General features: G+C 47.3%; 1 protein-coding gene across 2 annotated transcripts in view; it reads left to right on the forward strand.

Annotated features, from left to right (window-relative positions):
* Positions 1-1523: 1523 nt before the first annotated feature.
* brinp1 (bone morphogenetic protein/retinoic acid inducible neural-specific 1) overlaps positions 1524-18482 on the forward strand; it is a 63790-nt gene continuing 46831 nt past the window's right edge. Inside the window, exon 1 of one of the 2 annotated variants that reach the window (XM_057018794.1) lies at positions 1524-1887. The gene's annotated coding sequence lies outside the window, so the exon portion shown is untranslated. Of the gene's footprint in view, positions 1888-2046; positions 2166-18482 lie in introns of those variants that run through there. The other variant, XM_057018795.1, reaches the window with a different exon arrangement.

Below are 18482 nucleotides of genomic sequence, written 5' to 3' on the forward strand. Positions count from 1 at the left end.
TTTGCTTGTACAAATAATAAAAAAAAAAGTTTAAAAAAAACCCTTGGCTTGTGTTCATAGAACATCTCATGGTCCTAAATAAATCTGTTAACAGCTGTTAATGTTTTTTTTACTTTCACATTAAAAATTCAAACTAAATTGTCAATTATTTGTTGCTGTGAAACACTGTAGCAAGAGAATGCAGCCTATCTCCTTGCTACTATTGTATGGTGTTTCATGGACAGCAGCTAAAATACTCATGTTTTAAACGTCACATCGAGCGCGCCCATCACCCCAGTATTTCTGTGACCGTCGTGAACATGCGTTGAACTTGGATCTGTACTACATAAACGTACTGAGATACTTGAGCTGAAGCCAATGTTTGTGACCCCTGCATCATCTCAGGAGAACAGGCTTTTCCACAGAGTATTCAGGGTCCAGGCAGCTCGTGGATGAAGGGCAAAGATGATGGCAAAGATCTGAGACAAAGGAGCACTGACAGCAGCATTTAACAAAAACACCAAGGTTCTACTGTGTTCAGGACCATGGACAGCAGTTTAAACAAAACCAGTAAGGTTCTGCTGTGTTCAGGACCATGGACAGCAGTTTAAACAAAACCAGTAAGGTTCTACTGTGTTCAGGACCATGGACAGCAGCGTCCAAAGCTCACTCATGATGACTCGTGCTCCAGCACTGTGGACAGTGGCGCTATTGGCTGTTACCCGCTAAAAACAGCCGCTAAACACTGAACTCTGCCCCTGATATTTGCAGAAATATGCTATGTGTTTATTGAATTCACATCTCTGTATCTTTGAATATGCTAATGTGATGCTGGTTATAAACACCTGCAGCTGGATCTTCCTGTTTCTGCCTTTTCTGTCTGTGGGCAAGTTTTAATCTCTTTTCTGAATATGTGAGCCATAAAATTGAGTTCTAACAATAGATGATTACAGTCTTGCTATAGATGCCTTTCTAAAAGTAATGAAGACAATAAGATTCATTTCAGGTTTCACCAAAGGAGGAATAATAGTTATAATACAAACATAGATCTAGGGTTGGAACTCCTAAAAGTATATATTTTGTATTTGTTTAATCTTTTTAATGTTTTGACAATGGTCTTTGATTTTAGCTATATGTTTGAAACGAATAAAAATATAAAATAAAAATATAAAATAAAAATATAAAAAATATCAAGGTTCGACCCAAACTGAAGTAGATCCAAGTTGCACACATCCCAATTATTCCACATACTCGAGTTGTGATTCAAACCTTTATTTATTGATTTATTGATTTATTTTTCCGTGGTTAGGTTTCCAACACTTCTCCTCACCTCGATACTTGCAAATCAATCACCTGGTCTCAATAAGTAGCTCTCAGCATTGGACAGTCACGAAGCAGCTCCCTATCCTCGCACACGGTCTCTTTCCCGGCCTGATACAGTGCAGACCCACCCCTTACTGTCTGCCGTGACCGTCCTCCACAACATTAGACTGTATTCTTTGTACCTCCCCCTTTTGCGCCCTCAGTCTGAGCATCCCAGCCTCCTTTCCTCGATATCCATCCCACACCCGCTCCCACAGTGCGAGAGGAGGAGAAAAAAAGAGAGAGAAGGGAACAGTTTCAAACACGTCGGCATAAATCTCACGTCCAGAGCTCCCCTCATCTCCCTTCCCTCCAGACGGACTTCATTAGTTCATTCCTCTGTGTGCCAATGCCCGAGACCACACCGAAACGAAGGATTTTTTCCTCTTGAGCATGAAAAGGATTGCCAAATCGTCCGCAATCCAACATTACCGACTGAGCCGACAGCATGAGCACTGGATACATATGCTCCAGCAGAAGTTGTTGGCTGGAGAACTAACGAATCCCGGACCGCAGATCCAGCGAAGAGGCGAGAGTCAGTTTTAGGTAAGTGCTGCTATCCCGACCTGAGCTCTGATATGACATGATCATCTCTGCCTTATCGATATGTATATATATATATATTCTTGCTCATTAGTGAACACGAGGAAGAGGCAGGGCTGTTTTATGGCACAGTTATGGCGATGTTGCGTGGTCAGCGTGTCAGTGGGGTGGCTTTTCGGGATGAGGGGTAATTTATTCTTCTTATTGTGAAGCTTTGCCCCCTCCTTTTTTAATATCCTCTTCGGCTCCGCTCGGACTGACTGTCGACGCCGCGTTCCGAGGTTGGTACCCAAGGATCATCTCACAAAAGCATGCAAATCGGTTCTTTTCTCTATTCTGCGTCCTCTCCCCGCACGCTGTGCGGCGGCGATGCTGCAGAAGTGCGGACATAGAGGTGCTGGGAGGAACAATAAGCTCGGGACACGCGGCTGGCATATTACGCAGATCTTTAATGAGTGGCATTAGAGGGGCAGCAGTCCAGAGTGGTGGCGGGGACGCAGGCCCGCAAAGGCGAGCACAACATTTGCGTTGCCCCCCTGCAGCCGTGGCTCATTTTCTCGTTTGTGCATCAGCAGAAAAGCTGTAATAATGTCACAGCAGCCACTATAGTTGGGCTGCGCAGAACTTCTGCTCCTCCAACAACCAGCAGCTCCCCAGCACTGCTGTGAACGGCTCGTTCTAGATTAATAACTGTGCGTGCAAGCGGACAGTTTACAGCATCTGTGTTTATGTGGACGTGCCGACGAAGGTCTGGCGTGTGCGCGCCAAACCCGGCACGTACACGCTTGTTTGTTGCGCGCGCGTCTGCTTGCGTGTTTGTTTGTGTGTGTGTGTGTGCGTGACTGGCGCGTGTCACCGGCGAGGCAAAGTTGGCGTTCCGTGCTCCGTCAAGTAGATCTGATTGCTGTTCCTCAGACCAACTGCGAGGGGAGCTCATGCTCTTCTCCTCCGCAGGTGTCCGCGCGCGGCTCCAGGCGCGAGAAACGTGGATGAGACTGATACCAACTGTATGGAATTAGACAAGTGGCTTCTGCATGAAAATGGCCCTGAAGCAGCCGTCTGCTCTCCCCGGTCTGACAATCCTGCCGGTTTGTCATATTCAGCTCATATATTCGTGTGTTATTAGGACAAAATGGCTGGAAAGAGACTTGGTTTAATCCAAAATAAACATGACGCATCACTCAGACGGGGAACAGGCTTGTATGTACTCACAGCACGTGGCTCCGGAGGGGGTTTGCGCATGGAATGTGAACCAGTTTAAGCTTTAATATCTTTAGTGAACGTCGTAATGGCAGCACATCGATACATCCCCCAATATTTGCTCCCACCGTGTCCTCCGAGGGCAGCGAGTCCCACAGATATGGCAGAAGAAAAGCTGCCTCATTCAGCACGCCTCATTCAATCTGGTGGCCTTTTCAGTGGCAAAAAGAGCTGGCAACGTGTAATGACTTTCAGAAGGGGGGGGGCGTTCCACATCACAATGCCAGCATGGTAATGCCAGCAGTGGCTGAGAGCTAAATATGTGTCGTGGCTTCAGATGACCCAGCGTGGAGGATGATGCTAGCAAGAGGGAGCACAAAGCATCAGAGGTCCTTAAACACAGTCATTTGATCGGGAGTCAGCTGGAAAACGCCGCGTTTCCCTGAAACGCAGCGGGGAAAGCGGCTCTAAGCAGACTTGCAGGTCAGTGATTCTGATTTCAAACATTCCTCCTCGCGCACAGTCGCCCAGGTGTGCCGTCTGTGTCAGGACTGCGTCTGCCAACTGTTTTTGTAGTGGAGAAGAGAGAACAGCACAAGTGTTGTACTGGCAGAGCCCAGAAGGCCCCTCTCTCAGCCCCTCTCATGCAGCTCCCCTCTCTGTCTCCCCTTGTTGCTTTGGCGTCAGATGCCCACTGCAGCCACCAGAAGGCTGAAACCCCAACTCCCCCCCCAAACCCCCAAGAAAATCTGTTTTGATATGACACAAACAGCAGGGCGACGTGACGACTTGTGGGAAATGTGCAAAAGCTCAGCGTTGCTGGCGGGGATCTGAGTGTGTTTTTCGAGAATCCACCGACCTCCGGCGGGAGCTGCCTGACCTCGGCGCCGCCGGGTCTAACTTGTTACTGCACGATATGGGGAAAAAAAGAGAGAAATACCATTTGAGGCTCCCAATTACAGGCTGTGTGGCTCTAAATAGGTTGATCACACTCCAGGACACAATCCAATAATACTAATCCCCCATTAAGAGTTTCACTACACAATGTCTGCATTTTTAACGCCGTCCCACCTGAATATTGACACGCAGCAGCCGCCGTCGACATATATCACGCCGGGAAAACGATGATTTATTGTTAGTGCGGTCGGCCGGAGCGGTTTGTGAAAGGCCATCTCGGAATGAAATTTACTGGAGCCGCAGAAACGGCGTGAAGCCCCCGCGGTGAGGCCGAGGGCGGGCTGGGAAAAACCCCCTCGACCGGCATGCAAACCCAACTGGGGAGTTTTCTGGAACTAGTTAGGGATTCAGCTCACACTGTTCTGTCTGTCTGCGGTCTCCTCGTCCACCCTCCTTTGCTGTAGCAGCAGCGGGGGAGGAGGGGGGGGGGAAGGGAAGGACGCCACAAACTATTAATTCTGTGGTTATTCTCATCTTAATTGTTTCAAATATCAAACCCCGCATTAATGGTTCCCGCTTGCCAGGTGGACAGAGCCGCGGTGCTAAATGGGGCCGCCGCCATCCTGACCCTTGAATCATTAAACACTGTCAGCGAGCTCGGTTATTACTTCTTAAAATATGATAACTCTAAAAACACAGCAATAACCGGGGTGATTTATCTTGCCTGACTGCATCGGGCCGCGTTGTTGCCTGGTTTTCACGTCTATTTCCAACGGCTGTGAGCCAGGGCGGAGGGAGAGGAGTCGCTCGGCTGTGCTGCGGTCTTCCACAGCAGCAGCTGATCCGTGATTACACACTAGAACCTCTAACTTCATTTGCTTCACTGTTGTGTTCCCTCCAGCAATATCATTTGATCCGCCGCGGCCCGGAGATGGCGTCCGAAGGTATTTTAAACAAAATCATTTCCAAGCTCCAGGAACATCTCCGGGAGCGAGTTCGTCCAGCCGTGACCAGAAGCTGACAATTGGAAAACTTGAGGTGCACATTTAGTTTCCGCCTCAACCTGCGTGCAGAACGTATGGGCAGCCTTGGCGTAAACAGATTTTACGGGGAATAGAATGCTTGTGGTGGACTCTCTGCTGTGGTGAAGCAAAAGAAACAGCCTGGACACCATGTTTGTCATGGCGCCATTACCCAATGCTAATTCTATATTAGCCTACCAGAGCATTTTCCATCAAGAGCAAATAACAGGGGAGCAAAAAGTGGCTTCTAAGCTCCAGTGTGTGAATGATTTCGTAACAGACCCAGATGCTCAGTCTTTTGTACCAATTTGAAGCTTTTGAAAGATAATAAGACTTATAGTTAAAAAACTTGCTTAAAGTCTACTCTAGCCAATAAACTTCCATTTTAGCATAACTAAAGAATGATTTAACCCCCCTCAGAAGAAGCATCTTCATATTTGGATTCATGAGGATTTCATTCACCGAGGCAAGTGACTTATGGGCTAATATATATGCTATAGCACACACGATGTGCAACATCTGTCTTTTTCTGCCAAAGAGAGCTGGTGTCACCGAGGTAGGAGGGCTCGGGACTCACCATTTGGTTTGGAAGACAGATGTTCAGAGCGTTAAAGAACCAGATGCTCTACTGTTAGCGACCTCCGTTAGCGTTTTCTGACAGAGGAACTCCCAGCAGCTCCTCCCAGCAGTTCCTGAGCAGCTAGCTTAGCTCGGAGGTTAGTCAGGCGGGAGGCTGCTGTCAGCCTGGCTGGATAGTAAAGTCAACTGGAAGATGGGCCTCTTTAAAAACTGGGATTGAAAATGTGCCTGGAAGATGTTTTGCGTGTCAGCCTTGGTCGATTTCCGGAAATTTCAGGTTGTTCTTTTCAATACAACCCCGAAGAAAAGGCGCCCACTCTCCATGTTATTTTGCTTAGAAATGGGAGAACGCGGTAAGAATTAGCCAAAGCCCGGGAACTTCGCATCCACTCTTGAAGTTTATTCAAAAACCCAAAAGCAGAACTTCAGAGTCAGCCGAGACGCCTGTGTTTGAAGCCTCATTTTGAGATGGCAGTAATTACAGGATGATAATCTGTCAGAAAAAAAATTTAATTAGGCCTCTCGCAGCAAAGGTTTTAATCTTTCCCAATTTTCCAAGCGCTGACTAGCGAGCGAGACGCACTTCCTGCTGGGATATTTTAGGTACCATCCCAATTATTCCTTAAGAAAAGAGAAAGAGGTTTATGTGCTGCCCAGATGAAGACGAGCTTTGTGTTAAGACTTTATCTCCATTTTCATGAAAATTATACACTTGCGCAGTCATCTGGGAGCCGGGAATGTATTCACTCGCTGACCTGTGACCTTTGTGTTGCTTGTGAGCCAACGCTGTTGGCTTCAATATCAGCGTCTCACTCAAATTGGAGCTCTGGGCAAAACCAGCCTGATTTAAATATTCAAATCATCTCTGAGGTGAAGTATAAAGCTTTGGCAAACGACTCTGGTGCCAGGAACGTTTACTTAGCGCTAGTAGCTTACTGAGCTCTCGGGGGGGAAGGGGGCACCTCCATGACTTTCCATGTATTAACATGGAGCTGAACATGAGTCATGTGTGTAAGACAGAACCGAGGAGGCAGAGGCAGCATTTGGAGGTACAGCGGAGCAGCACCGCTCCGTTCCTGCTCCAACTTTAGTGCTGTAGCGGCACTCCGCTCCCTCCTCCAGAAGAAGTAGAACAACCTGACACGGCACTTTCACAGAACTACCAGCTATAGATTTTCTGTACCTGACCTTGCCTGTATACTGTTTCGTGTGTGTGTGTGTGTGTGTGTGTGTGTGTGTGTGCAGGCGGCAGAAAATCCGACATGAAAGAACGTGTATAATTACATCCTTTATGTTCTCTAACTCTAAATTACGAGTGCTTTCATACTCTAGCTCTTGTCCCCTCAAAGGTTACGTGTTTTAATTATCTTTATGAGCTTTTATTCTAATTATTTTTGTTTATTATTGGTGGTTCTCGGGGGACGCCAGGAGTGCTGCGGCTAGATACTCTGTCCAGATCATTTACTGGAATTAATTGACACGATTTGAACCTTTAGAAAAAAAATAAACGACGGAAAATGGAAACGGTCAACTTCGCAAAGTCAATTATTTCTCCTGGTTTGTTGCCACGGTAACCATGGTTATGTCTCTCCTCCTCGCTGGTGGGCTTAATTTCTACGTTCCCGCTGTTTATTTCTACATGTTCTCTGATAAGATCTCATAGAGGAGAAACTTTCACCAATTTCCTCCGACGCAGATGGAAGCGGATTAATGTGGGTTGTCGGGTTGAGTAAACATCTCGAAATGAAACTCCACATGATGCTCTGTGCTGTTTTATGTCATCGAAATGTTGGATCTGTTTCCTTTAACAGTGTTTACATGCAACAAACCAGGTGGGATAACAATAATTATGTGCTGGAAAAAGCTGTGAAATCAATTATTTGATCAGTTGTCTGCTGATGATATTAGGTTTTTATGGTTCATTTTCAGTACAAAGGCTTTTAATCTGGAAATATGTTTGGGGGGGGGGGGGGGGGGCATCTAAACATCTTCTGAAATCCAGCATCTCTGGAATCAAACTGAAGCTTTTGAACTGTTTATTAGAACACACCTGAGCAGAGGACCTCCTCCTCCTCCTCCTCATCCTCCTCCTCCTCCTCGGGAAAAATCCCAATCTCATTTCCGATATTCCCACTCCAAGAAGCCACACCAAAGCACATTGGGCAATCCAGGATGAGAGCTAGTATTTGGAGATTGGGGGAAAGAGCATGAGGTCAGCCATCAGCATGGCTCCGGAAAAGAGGATCAAATGTTGCCCATTTAAATTTAGAAAATATCTGCCTGCTGGTAAAAATAGACAAATCAATACAAGAAATGAATTGGAAACGCAGTATGGCGGAGGCAGCTCCAGGCCGGTGGCTCCTGGTTGTGTTTTATAGGCGCTGTAGGTCAGGACAGGCTGACAGGCCTGCAATTACTGTTAATGCACACCCAACCTCGCATCACTCCTATTTATAGTCCGCATGAACACGACATCATCGTATATAAGCCGCCACTCTGCCAGACGCCATAGGGATGTCCACCGCGTGTAAAGCCGGCGCTATTGTGCTCCGACTGTAGCGGCTTTGTGCGAGTTTAGGCCTGTGAGTCCCTCTTCAAAGAGGAGGCAATTGGAGGGTGAATAAAAGCTCCGAGTCAGTCGATTGGCCCCGAATTGCCAGAACTTAACTGCAATATCAGCAGTGCAAGGAAGGGGATGAAAAAAAAAAGTGGCTGGCGTGGTCAAGTTTTTTTTTTCCCCCTCAGCTTAACTTAGTCAGCCCCTCGCACTGACATGAGGGCCAGGTGGATGGGGAGGACGAGGAGGAGGAGGGAGCAGTGTGCTCGATTTAGCAGTAATTATGGAGCGCTATTTTTCCTCTCCTATCTTCTTTCTTCCTTACTGGGGCCATTCTTTAATCTTGACATGCAGTGATGGTGGAACCAGAGGGAATACCTACTAGAGGTGGAGAGAAATTGGAGTGGGCTTCTCCCCTGATGGCGTTTTAGGGGAGTCGGGGTGACAGGGATGGCGAGTGCGGGGATGCATTAGGGTTCAGGAAGGGGAAATGGGGTATGGCGGGAGATGGAGGACAATTACGGAATTGGTTTGCAAACCGCAAGAGGATTTTTGGGGGGCTTTTTTTGAAGCAAGTGGGGTCAGCGGGAGAAATCCTTTCTTGTTCTGTCAAGTGAAACTTGTCAGGAGGATTTTCCAGATGAAATAACTCAAGTGTGACGATGTAAAATGAGCCCCTTAAACAAAAAAAAGAAGGTTTCATTTTTCCTCCCAGGTCTGATGGCATAAGAAGACAGATGGGGGGGGGGGTTACTTTTAGCTGATGCAAACGCGAGTAAGGATACGTCGCTAACCTGTTTAATTTCAACGTTACGAGGACAGAAAGAAAAGATAGAGGAGGATCTGACAGGAACGCACCTGCGAGCGACACGGCTAACTCGCGCGACGCGTTTGATCCCGACTCACCTCCTATTGGAACCGGTGGCAGAATGTGATAAGAGACAAGCACTTTGTCTGGAATGATGAGGTCGCTTTGCACGTGGCCGCAGCACGGCCTGCTGGTTGTGACCGGACTGAAAGGAGCCTGGTGGTCAGCAAACTCCTACATGGTTCTGGGTTTTACCAATTTATGCACAAATTGGTGTTCTCCGTGGTCCTGCCGGTTCACCGCTGGGTTGCTAACTTGGTAGCTCGCTACTGAGTATCCTTGAGGTCTATGATGTCACAGGTGTAATCCAATTCTAACAAAGGGAAAGATAGCAAATGACTGCAATTCCTCATAAACCAATTATGCTCTTGTTTATGTAAAATGGGACCAAACAAAAAGAGTTCACCCAAAAAGCCCAACCAACTAGCTTAGCGCAGCTATGACTGTATTTGTTTTTGAGGTTTTCGAAGATTAAATGTCAACAAGTTGGAGACGAGCCGCACGAGGACTGAAACAGGTCAAAGGTGTGACCTCACCGGGCTGGATGTTGATGATTTGATGATGTTGATACAAACGGATTCATCAGACGTCTGTTCTTTTCTACTGTTAAAGCTTTTGTAAGGTGAAACAACCACGAGGCCAAGAAGGGAGAAAAGTGAAAATATATGCTCCTGAATGTTCCAGTGAGAGGTAGAGGTGCTCCTTCAAACAGGAAAAGCATCAACCCTGCACAAACTGGCACCTGACACTCTCTCGTCGCTCCTCGACTAAATTTGAAATGGTTTATTAAGTATCCAGATTACTTCGATCAGTCCCACGCTCTGTTCCTCACACGGAGAGACAGATTCTAAGTGTTTGAGGGATGAATTGGGTAGCACAGATCCGCCTGGCACTGGGCTCCGCTTGTGATGAAGAAATGTGCTTTTAACATGAAAAAGCCATATAAAAAAACCAAAAAAACCCAGCGAGCCACGTCTCAGGTAGGCTGGGAAAAGACCTGACAACACGCTGACTGAGAGAAAATGCACAGCGAACAAACTCCCAGTAAGTGATCCTTTGCTCCAGCGCAGTGTTCTCTAATTTACTCAGAAAGTATGCTGCTGTACTTAATTCCCAACAGATAAATTATAAATGCCATGTGGTTAGTTCACATCGTGTGATGTTCACTTTAGGTTTTTTTTCATGTGATGGTGGCTAGAAACGTCGCCGTTAGCTTCTCTGTTAGCAACATTTCCCTCCAGTCCAAATGCCCTAGTTTCAAATTCATTGAAAAGCTTCCCTCCTTTCCTTCGTTAATCTATTGGCATCAATGCTAGGTGCCATGGCACAGTGCGCATATTAATGCCGCACGTACGTGCGTGTTAGGGCCGATAACGGCCGAGCGGAAGCTAACCTGAGCTTTACGCGCTCTGCTGACAGCAACGCCACCAATCACAGTACCGGACAGGAAGCAAAGACTTTATTAAAGTCGGATCGGGTTTAAAAGCACGCTATGGATTACCTCCCGCTGTAAGGCGGGTGATCTGGCTGTGAAATCTGTGCTGGGGATCTTCCGTTCTGATCCACACTTCTTTTGTTCAAACTGACAAGTCTTTTATCACCGTAATTGAGCCGAGCGAACGTTTAATAAAGACGGCAGCTTCGTTTTCACTTCTTTCACCTTTCGGCTCCTCCTTCATTCATTACTCCTTCCAAGGCACACCTCTTGGCTGCGGTCCTGTCTCAGTTTAACATTCACAGGGCAGCATCCTCCTATTTCATCATCCAATCAGACAAGTCTGAGATGCGCTCCTTCTTTTCTGCCCACATGGGAGCTAATCACTAATCACGGAGCTCTTTATTAACCCATTTTACTGCTTTCTTCTGCCTTCAGTAGCCTTTTTGGCACTATAACAAAATCAATCTCGCCGCTCTTATCGCTGGATGCTCGGCGCGCACACTCGCCAGATGAGGTTCCAGAAAATCAGAGGCGCGTTATGCAACGACTTACTAGCAATCAGCGCAACCAGTGAACTGTGGGGAGCAGCGGGGCGATGACCACCCCGAACTGCAGCGCTCAGAAGTTGTTGTGTCTGAACGGCCCCTTTAGGCGTAATTTCACCAAACAAAATATCATTTCTCCTAAAGTGATGCTCTTCCTCTCTGCATAAGCGTTTCCCCAACGCCGTCTGCTCGTTGTTTGATGTGCTCCCAGGGCCCGGAAAGCTGCTCACGTCTGTGGACGCCTAATATCAGCAGGATATTGTTGCTGTCAAACACACAATTCATTCAGGGATTTAATCCTGGAAGTGAAGTGATCTCAGAGAGCATCTTTTACTCCTGCAGCTCCTAGCAGACTATTAGCATCTTCTTCTCTTTAGCTGATCTCTCACATCAGCTCTTTCTGACCTTCTCCAAGCTCATTCACACGACTGCTTTGACAGAGTCATGCCCTTTTACCTGTGACATCTTTGAAATCCAGTTGTCTTGTCGCCCACGTCAACCGGCATATAAATATTTGAGGGAAGCTCTCAAACTCTGCTGACATCTGTCTGAGGCAGTTTGGAGGTGGGAATGTTTGACTGGTGGCGAAAAAAAGAGGAATATCTGAGCCCCTGACTAAAATAATGTCAGCCAGAGAAGAGAACAAGGCAAAAAGTGGAAGAATTTCAATGGCAAGAGGTCGAGAATGCTCCATTTTCAATTTTAACTCGGGGAATGGGTGCAAGGCGGCTGCCATAACCTATATCAAGGGCGCGCGTTTGCAAACGATAACCTCCCAGGAAGAAGAGACAGAATATGCTGCAGAAAAGAAAGAGCTTTTCTCAGCAAAATTCCCAATCCTTTTAGTCATATCAGGCCTGAAAATGTCTGCTCAGGATGCCTCTACACAGCGGGATCTGTGTACTTTATGCTGGTGCAGATGACTGAACATCTCCCCAAACCTTGAGCTTGTCCCACTTTGTGCTATTTAAATCCCAACCCCCCCAAAAAACCCCAATAAAACTAGAATATCAATGATAATAATAAACCCCACGTTGTACCTGCTGTGATTTATTGGCTACCCGCGCGTACATCTGCAATTAGACTGTGATAAACTGACACGAATACATTTAAATCCAGCGTTTCCATCCTTTTTCCTATTTAATTGTCATCGCTGGCACCGGAAGGTAATCACTGAAGATGCTCCCAAGGCTAAATGGGAGATGCAGCCAATTCATCGAGAGACTACAAGCAGTGAAACACCTCAGCCGTTAAAGGTTTTTATAGACGAGAGAGTACAGATGCGGTGTCATTTTCAGATGTAAGGAAGGAAGATTTACACATGGAAATCTCTCGCGCGCCTTGTTTGGGAGAAGCTGTAATGCTCACTGAGATGAATTGGAATATAAGTGCATGTGACAGACTGTGGGATATGACACTAAATTGCAGCCAACAAAGAGCAAGTTCGCTCTGTGAGGCAGATTAAGCCGTTTCTGAACCACCCTCACAATGCTGATATTCATACGCAGCGCCGACACGCAGCCCAACACGCAGCAGTTCAGCCCTGCAGTACTTAATCTGAGGGGAATTGAGGGGGGGGTCTTTTTGTAATTTTCACCATCTGCTCTGTGCCTCTGCAGATCCCTCTGATTTATAGAATTCATGCTTTTCTCTCCATTTTGCACATTTACGGGCTGGAGTCGGGAACAATGGGGGCCTTAACGGCTCCTTCCTCCTGCAGCCGGAGAACAGGGCCCAATATGGAATTCATGCCAAAGCGCTGTGATTAGCAATCCGTCATGTGTGCCGCGAATGGGGAAGTAAACATGGAATTGGGGAGGGAAAACGAGGTCAGTAAATTCTTGTATGTCAACCGGTTTGAGCAAACGGGAGCAGCAAAGACGAGCGAAAGTAAGCCACAGCAGCTGGCCGAACCTCCGTGCACGTGAAGCCAGCGTCGGAGCCTCTGGAGAGGGCAGCAGCTGCTATTTATTTCAGTCCGTCAGAAACGCACACAGAAAAAGTGAAAAGGCTAAGTTCCTCTCCTCCCCGCTAGCTTTTATCCTGCCATCCAAAGCGGCAGGAATTAGCATGACCCCGCCGACGCCGCCGGAGAGCAAAACAGATCGTTCTCCTCAGACCCTGTTATAGACCCGGAATACTCATCGAATCACGGGGAGGCCGAACAGGCTGAGTTGCATCTCCCTGAACCCGTGACGCGGCGAGGAGGGGTGGGGGGAGCAATCTGCGCCCCGGCCCCGGCGACGCCTCGCCCCCCCTCACACGTATCAGAAATGAAATGCGTCTCAGCCACAATCCAATTTCAATCTGGCTGTTGCCGCGCAACAACACTTCATCGCAACCTACCCCAGAGTCCTGATGGAGAGATTTAAATATAATGTTTCAGACGCGAGCAATTACGGCGATCAGTCGCAGAAGGGGATGGGAGGGATGCTGGTAAATTCCAGTGGTAATTAGACTAAAAACCACAATAACGGGGACCTGAGGTGAGCTGCAGCTTCATTAACTGTTGTTTTATGAAATCTGCAAATTACACAGTTACAAATGCCAAAGATAAACGTGCTCCGACGCCACGCGGGCGTTCGCATTGTTCGGGCTCATCTTACATCCGGTGCACGAACTCTCCCACAGAAGGGTCCTCTGCTCGTCTCCTCCTCTCGGTCCGGACCTTTTGGGTCTCCTCGTAGGGAACCGCGCGGTGGATAACATCGCTTGACATTTACGATGCACGGGTGCAGCGCGGGGGTCGGCGGCGGCCTCCCGGCGACTCTTATTCCAGGCTTTTATTCGTGTCAGGAGCTCCTCTGGGTGCGTCTCCGGAGCGACCGGCCTCGGAGGGCGCGGTCGCTCCTTTCTCTCCCGCCGCATTGAGCAGGTGCGACGTGAAGAACACGTGGAGAGCGCGTTGCCCCCGCGACACCTTCGGCGGGGGGGCAAGGTGAGAGACAACGTTTTTAAAACAAAGAATGTGCCGAGTGAGTGGGATCGAAGGTGAAGCATTGGGCGGTTTCTCATCAATAAAACCACGGAGTAATTAGAGAAAGCACTTGAAAGCCAATTTGTGAGTTGACAAATGATCAATCTTCATCTGTAACGCACCCGCGGCAGCATTAAGCGCCGGCGGCGCGTGTGTTGACAAATGGCGCGGCTTTTGCTGCCCACTATCTGGGCCCGTGTCGATCATGGCGGCTAAAAGAGGGAAAGTCCCTTCTACATTTTTGTCCTATCGGCTCGCAGCAGCTTGTCCAAAACACACGCGCGAATCGCCGCTGCTGTGCGCTTGATTTATGGCTCCGCGGCGCTGTCGCGGGGTTTACCTTTGCTGATATTTCAGGAGCACCTTGACAAGTTTGTTGTCAGATTTCTATAGGGGGGGGGGCTATAGGGGGCTCACGCACGAGGCTTTGCAGAGGCAGACGGAGTAGATGCAAACATCCTCATATGGGAAGCAACAACTGCCAAATATCGACAATGTTTTAACTCCCAACCGCTTTAAAATGGAATTTTGGTTTTTCACCATCGCTGACCGCATCTCGAGCGCACGTATGACATCATCCAGCGTTTCCTCTCCTGTTCCATCTGAAGACCTGCAGCAATTAGGTTGCTTTATGACAGACCGTCCCAGTTTAGAAGATCTCATAAAGTGCCCCTGAAAGCTATGGGCGGCCATCAAATAAACCTGGAGGCGTTCTCCTCGCGCCGCTTCACTTGACAGATGTGGACCGCTTCCCTTGGCCACGCCCCTGCCCGGCTCGCATTGATCCGTCCGCCCTCGAAACAGACGTGGACACAATAATTCTGCGGCCAGGTAAATTGCAATAACTGCGACCATTAGTGGATTAGTTTTCTCTTTAAAATCAACCATTGATCCCTGAGCCGGGCTGATTGGTAGCTGACCAACCAGAGAATTTAATTACCAAAAGGAGTGTTTGCTTGCTGAGCCATGTTTTCTGAGGGTCGGGGTGCTGCTGCAGCCCTTTTCTTTTTTTAAAGAAAAGAAAAACGAGGGGAGACAGTCAGAAGGAGAACGAAACCAGCGCAAACAAAGTTAGCGAAGATGGTTTTCCCCAGTCTTCTGTCGCCTCTCAGACCATTACGCCGCGTACCCAGACGTGGCTCCGAGCGCTGGAATAATTCTCTGAATTCGTGTGACAAAGGTTCGGCGTATTTAGACAGAACGCTGCTCGCTCTCCTCATTCTGTCATCCCGGGCCCATTGAGGTCACGTTGCAGAGAGCTGTCAGCCGCGAAGGCAACCCCCCGCCCCCCAGCTAAAAAAACCCCAAAACAACCTAGAGCTGTGTAGAAATTCATTTCGTGTCGGCGAGTCATCCATTACCTTAAGTCAGAGGTTTTGCTTTACCGTGCACATTGTGTCGGTATCGCCGGGAATTAAGTGGCTCGGAGGCAGCTGTGCTGATAACAGTTCAGAGCAAAGCCTCCGACTGCTTAAACAGCTCCATCTAGAGACGCCATATAATGAATATTGCATTTTGGTGACCAGATGTCATTCAGAGACATGAATGGATGCTCTAATTCCTTTGAGTCTACCTGTCTTCTCACAGAAGCCTCCGTTCTCCTCAGATTTCTTACTGCTGCTGGAATTTAGAATACAAATAGGAGGAACAAGATCCCCATTCTTGCTAACTTTATAGAATAAAAAAAGGACACTAAGGGCCCCACACAGGGGAGAAAGGAATTGATTGGCAAAGCGAATGACGGGACCAGAATGGAGATTGAATCCCCCCTGAATGAACCAGAATGGAGGGGGGATTTGCAGCATGAATAAGGCTGTTTAAAAAGAGGACAGAGAAAACAGGCCTCCCTTGTTCTGTCTTGTGATTTCCTGAAGCAGACATCCTCCCTCTCTCCCCCCCCCTGCTTATTCAAGGGTAGCGTGATCCACTTGCTGTCTCTTCCTCTCCGTGCGCCTCTAATCCACTGTGCAAATACCAGTAATCTGCAAATAACACAAAGGAGAGAATATTTTTGACTTCCCACCAAAACATATTTTTGGAGCCAATCTCAAACGCGCGATCAGTGGGAGCTCGGATCTCACACGGCAGCAGGACACCCACCCAACAGGAGCCCTCGGCACATTTGGAGCAGAGTCTACAATAATTTGGGAGTGTCACACAGGCCCCCACTAATGGAATATCCATGATATCATTTGGTGTGTGGTTTACACCCATCAGACTAGCATGTCAATAAACACAAAATCAGCCTAAAAATTGGCAATTCAACCCAACTTCAACCCAATTTAACCCATCTTCATTACAAGGGAATACATCCCCCCTCAGAGGTTAGAAAAACCAGCAGTTTTACGCATTGGTGAAATGATGCAACTCCTTTATGGGCACCAAAAGTAGAGATGTTGACAGACATGGCTTAATCGAGTTAAGATTCCATTTTGTATTTCCTATATTTCATCATCATTCTGACGGCTGGTGTGTGCGACAACGTGCGGATGTCCATGAAGCGACACTAAAGATACCGATACAGTTCATAATGACGTCCCCAAAATGTCCTCCGAACTGCAGCTTTTCCAGCTGTTGCAAAATGGTCGACTCCAGTCCGGTCACATTCGCAGTACCCCTGCTCAACGATCCCTGAGGTACTCTGGGAAAATATTTGGCTCTCCTTGTTCCCGGCATCAGACTAAAGTTCCTGTGGGAACCCTACAACAATTATTAACCAAACTTGTTATCTCCTGCGAGGCTAATTGAACACCATTCTCCTAGTGGCTTATTTACAGCGCTGCATAATTGCTCTTGTGGGGAATCAACACATTTCGCAAGTGAAAGTTAATTTTTGAGAGTTTAATTGCGAAACGTCAGAAGTTTCGCCACCCTCTATTTCATGTGAAGGTGCATCAATTTGCAAGCTCTCAAAATTTCAGAGGGCCCGGGGGGGGTGGTTGCTAAAAATGTCGTGAACAGAGACTTTTTCATTTCGGATCGATGGGAAATGAAGAAACGCCGCGGAATCGTGGCCGCTTTCATCAACAATGCATCGTTTTTCACGACAAAAGTGATCATATTTCTTCTCCCTTTTTGTTTTGAAGCACATTTCTATAATAATGAACAATCCGAAAGAAAAACCTCCTTTTTTTGAGAAAATCAAAGCAATTCCAAAAGACATCTAACAACAATATCAGCGTTTTGGACCACAAGAACACTTCTGTTGTTTAAGGGCTCAACGGCGTCCTCATGAAGAGGACATTCAGTTAAACTTCACACCTACAGAGTAAACTCAATGTTTACTGTGTGGTTCAGGGTTGCTTATGAACATAATGATCAGTTGCCCTCTCATTGCTGCAGGCGTGCGCTCACAGACCTGACGTTAGCCTCCAAAGGCCTGAGCTGCTGTTCTCGTGCTATTTTGTTGCTGATTGTTGCTTCCTGCTGCGTTCCTGGTGGAGCAGGAAGATGAGGTTGAGCAGAAGCCTTTTCAAAATTGTTTCAACAGCTGCTGAAAGCTTGATTTTTTTCATATCTGACCTTTCCCGTTGGCACGCTGCACTGTGCCGTTAAGTTAGCGGAGGGTTCTATTTAGAATCATAAAATATTAAGCATTAAAGCAGCTGTTGAAACATAGCAGCACTGTTATTAAGTAATCACCTCAAGTGCTCCCCACAGCCGGTTCTGCCCCTGTTTTTGTTGAGTGATTGAGTGAGGGCGTCTGCATATTTGCACAAACAAGTGGGAACTGTTGCCTATAATATCTGCTAATAAGGACACGTTTTCTCTCACCGTGGAAACATTCAAATCACCTGTTTGAAAAGGTGTCTGGCACTGATCCTGAGCGGGGGACCAACGCTGACTCGATCTCGGCCAATTGGGTCTGACGACACCCCTGAAGTGAAGGCACACCCAGCTAGTTGCGAACAACACACAATCAGACACAACTGTTGAGGTTTTCTAGAGGTTGTTTGGTTCGTTTGGCGTGACGCAGCGGTGATCAACCTTGAGTGAGGACTTTGAGCTGAGGGACGGTTCCTCGGTGTTAACAAAGCAAAGATTTCATTGAAAGTGTTCCCTGTAAACTCTGGAGTGTTTAGCACAGTCGCCATGTTTCTGCTAATCAATGAGGCAGCAAGAGATGATTCAGTGTTTATAGGAGGAGGTCGGCGGTTAATGCTCGCCTGAAAAGTGATATGGTTTTGTGAAATAACAAAAGAATTTCATTCTTTAAGACGCCAATAAACTTTTGCAATCAAGTATTTAACAGTAAGAGATTAAGGCTATTAAATTTTCCCGGCCCATATTCTATCGCGCTTTATTGGCTAATAAACCATGAAGGGAGGAAGGATTTTTGCGTACAGTAGCACTTGATGGCACACTCTGGGGTGCTCCATCGCCAGGGGCCAAAGTTCTTGAATGCAATTATTGATGGAAATCATTTCCTTATCAGAGACTTTTCATTGCCCGCTGCATAATAATGTCTCCAAGCTGGGAGGAAGTGTATTGTTTGAAATGACTTTTTTCAATTAC

This window comes from Takifugu flavidus, chromosome 20, assembly GCF_003711565.1.
Source record: "Takifugu flavidus isolate HTHZ2018 chromosome 20, ASM371156v2, whole genome shotgun sequence".
In the NCBI taxonomy this organism is placed as follows: domain Eukaryota; kingdom Metazoa; phylum Chordata; class Actinopteri; order Tetraodontiformes; family Tetraodontidae; genus Takifugu; species Takifugu flavidus.